This window comes from Oreochromis niloticus, unplaced genomic scaffold (assembly GCF_001858045.2).
Source record: "Oreochromis niloticus isolate F11D_XX unplaced genomic scaffold, O_niloticus_UMD_NMBU tig00002240_pilon, whole genome shotgun sequence".
NCBI classification, from domain to species: domain Eukaryota; kingdom Metazoa; phylum Chordata; class Actinopteri; order Cichliformes; family Cichlidae; genus Oreochromis; species Oreochromis niloticus.
In genome coordinates, this window is record NW_020327599.1 from 1,323 (window position 1) to 5,309 (window position 3,987).

General features: G+C 39.8%; 1 long non-coding RNA gene across 1 annotated transcript; it reads right to left on the reverse strand.

The window, feature by feature from the left end:
* Window positions 1-1,830: 1,830 nt before the first annotated feature.
* On the reverse strand, window positions 1,831-3,070 carry LOC112845002 (uncharacterized). The gene is made up of 3 exons (XR_003217772.1): window positions 2,700-3,070; window positions 2,202-2,371; window positions 1,831-2,113 (listed from the first exon to the last, which is right to left on the reverse strand). It is a non-coding gene; the product is annotated as an uncharacterized LOC112845002 (long non-coding RNA).
* Between the last annotated feature and the right edge of the window lie 917 nt (window positions 3,071-3,987).

Genomic DNA, 3,987 nt, shown 5'->3' on the forward strand with positions numbered 1-3,987 from the left:
TGTAACTCTAGATCTCTATGGAGCCTCAAAATCATTCTTTCACCGTAAGAAACAGCAGGCTTTGGTGAACAGTCATGGAAATTTTCAGAGCTCTGTTGAAATCCATCAAAAAGATATGACGAGAGAAAAAAGTGCCTCATTTCCAGAGTTTGAAATCTGAAGAGATCTGAGCGAGAGACAAATTTCCTATCCTCAAACAATGTAATTCATGGCCAAACGGTAATAGGTGAGGAAAATACTCTTGAATTGTGAGCATCAGGAGAGTCTGAAGATATATTGGCACAAGTGTCATGTCTCAACTTTGTTTCGTTAAGGAATATGACGATTTGAAAATGCCTCTCATTAGAAAAATTCAGCGGTGATTTTGAACAAGCTCTCCATTGACTGTCTGTGGAGAGTTTCAGACCTTGTGTTGCTCTGAGGAGATTTGCAAAAAATCTGTGAATCCCACAAGAATGATAGTCACATTTTCTGAAAGCCAGCAAAAATACCTACGTTTTGATGTATAATTTGTGGGGGTTGAGTGGAAATTGAGCGAGTAGCAAGAAGTTGTTCAGACATGAAGAGAAAATTCCGAACAGACCAGCCCTCACTCTGACTTAATTGCAATAGCAACCATAGCAACGCATGTATTTTCTGAAAAATCACTATTTTGCAACTGAAAACTTAAAGAGGCATAAAATTAAAACGGTAGAAGATCTGAAACAGCTGAATCACACAGGAATAGCCCAATAATCTGAGAACATTTTAAAGTTTGAATGGAGTTTCTAGTGAAAGTATAAGGAAGTAGTTAAGTTTCAAAACCAAGCAAATTTTAGCAGAATTGTGGAAGTTCCCATTCATTTCAATGGGACAAATTAAAGGAAAAAAGTGTAATATTTAAAAAGTATAACAGTAATAAACACCAAAAGTCATAGCACCCATAAGCAGAAAGAGCAGAACAGTATAGAGTTTGAACGGAGAAAATCGGCTGAAAACTGAGGGAGTAGATAAAGTCCAAAAAACGTACGGAAGCAACTTGAAAAAGAAAAATAAAGAATAAAGAGAAACAGGAACTCAATAGTGTGGAAGCCCTTTGAGGGCATCCACACAATAATAATACCCAGAATCCTATCTGAGCTCAGATATGTCAGTCTTGCCGGCTTAATAGTCAGTGTTCAGTCAAGTCGAATCCAAAAGGTCAAAAGTCTGTGATTAGTGCGATTTTGTCCGACTGCACTGTTGCAATTGTTAGTGAGAGAAGAGGAACCTGCCCTTCTGGGCCAACGCGGAATGGCTGTGGTTCAGTTCAAAGGGAAAGGCTCGCCATCTTCCTCATCAGGAAGAAATCCAGGTTTCACGATCCCACAAAAAAACCTGGCCTTTAAACAACAGGGCTATTACTAACTCAGTTCACAGCCCAGTGATATATATGACCATATGTAAATAATGCAGGTGCTATAACAAAAAAGCACAAAACATTAAGTATCATTTCTAATCAGAGTCTTTACAATGCATCTTAATCATGAATGTAATCTTTAAATCACAATCAGCTTATTTTATCATCAATGTGCACATTTCTATCAGAAATCATAAATAAACCATGAACTATGGTATATTATTTTTTACAGTACTGCCCCTTTAACTGAATTACAGAAGTAATAGTTAATTATATTCAATGTACAAAATAAAATTACCCAAAAAATATACATAAGCCCACAGGCTGTAGTTTTACAGTGTGTGGTAAGGCATTGGCAAAATAAGAATAGACAGAGACATCTGTACAGTGCCGCTCAAGCATCAAATGTAACAAGAAAAAAAAAAGATTCATGATCTTTAAGATCAAAATTAACTTCATGCCATCATCTTATTTTAGTGCATTTAATATTCAACAGGTAATACTAAAACATCATCAGCGCACAAGCTGAGTGCTCAGAGAAGCTGAACTCCGTGAGAAACCCCATGTGTTCTCCTACAGTGAAAACGTGGTCGGCTACAGCTACAGCTATGAGCATTAGGCTAATTAGCTTTTCAATTAGCCTGATTCGCTCAGTCCCAGTTTAACTCACCAGCAAGCTTCTAATGTTCAACTCTTAGAGAGGATCTTGTCCACTTCATCCGCACCCGTGCAGAGCTACAACATTGAAATTGTGCCATTATGTTCCCGTTAACTTCTTGTTAGCTTTTTAGCTTCAAGGTTAGCTTAACAGCTTCTGACTCACCGCGATGGTTCCAAAGTCCAAAATGTTCACAATAAATCAGGTCCGTTTCTCCAAGGTCCTTGCAGGTCTCTGGTATGGATATTTGCTCAATTTATCAAGTTTATAGTTGTTTTCCAGCAATAACCTCAGCGGTGAAAATCAGCAATGGTCTCGTGCACATCCATCTCTCTCTGTGAGCACATGCCATGGTACAAATTTACTGGGGTTTTTTGGGGTTTTATTCTTATATTTATATTATTTATCTGTTATTAATGATTCACTTTAGCTCAACTCAGTGATTAACAGAGTAACGATGAATCACACTTAACAATAACAATGTTGTAGTGCATCACTGAGTCGTGTAAAACTCACTGGGTTACATCCTGTTCTTGAAAATCTGCACCTGTACCCTTCTTCTTAAGATTGTGTTAAACTCTCTCGTCTACTCTTTCTGTAGCCTGTCAGTAATCCTGTTTTCTTTCTTCATCTCCCTGATTATCCCACTTTTTCTTTACTAACCTCATCATTTGAAAACTTTCCTTCACTTCTTCATTTCACCACTGGGTCTCCTTGTCCTGTTTTCTCCATCCAGTGGATACACCAAACACCTTCATAGCAGTTTCTCTCAGCTATTCGGCTGCACTTTCTCTATTACCTGCTAACTTTTCTCTTTCACTCAGAGTCTGTCCCGACTTCTTCAGTGCAAAATTCTTCCTTTTCAACTTCCACCATTTAATCTGCTCTGACTTCAAATGACATTATTGTAATCGGGAAAGGAAGAAGAGTCAGTATCACATTTTTATATGTCAAAGGAAAGTCACATGGTGCAACATCTGATGCACACCATTACAGTGCATAAGAAAACTATCGGAGGTCAAGGTTAAGCCAACATTTGCATGTGCAGCAGTTTGATCCAGTCGAGGCTGAAACAACAAAGTTGTCCCTGATAAGGTGACTGTGTTTGACTCTCTGCCCACATCCTTCAAGGCCACCTGTGTTGGCTGGAGGACTGTTGACTTTCGCCTCACTGGGTCTACGGACACTCTCTCTCAGTTAAACATTGGACACACACACACGCACACACACACACACGACGCATACACTGACACAGACACACACTCAGCCCCCTCCCTTCTTCCAAATGCCTTCGATGCTTACTCCACTCGGTGCAGTCAGGCAGGTCTGGGTCCAGTGCTGGAAATGTTGTTGCTGGTTGTTGTCTACATCGGCTCACTCCACACCCCACACCCCCCTCCCAGTCTCAAGTCATGTGTTTTTGTAAGATTCATGTGCTTCTGTGCTGAGGTGTTTTTTTCTGATCTCAAACTCTCGCATTAGGAGTTCAGTTTGTGTCTAATGTTCAACTGAGAGAGAGTGTCCATTTATCCAGTTAAGCAAAAGTCAACAGTCCTCCAGCCAACTTGAAGGATGTGGGCAGAGAGTCAAAACACAGTCCTCTTATCAGGGACAATTTTGTTGCTTCAGCCAGCCTCGGCCCTGGGCCTTGCAGCTAGTGACAGAGGTAGCAGCATGACAGAAATGATGGTTGTTTGGGTCAAACAAACTGCATCCAGTTTCACAGCAGATCTAATGTCCATCACACTTCATGGTTCTTCTGATGTATAGACATGATGGAATAATTTTACGAATAAGCTCTACAATAATACATATGTTTGACAGTTGTCTCTACTATAGACTTTAAAGGGTTTCAGCCAACTTACATTAACCCAGTTTTAATCTCAGACCTTCCTGGATGATGCTAACAAATGCTAACATTACCTTCTGATTTGGGCTGACCAGCATAGAC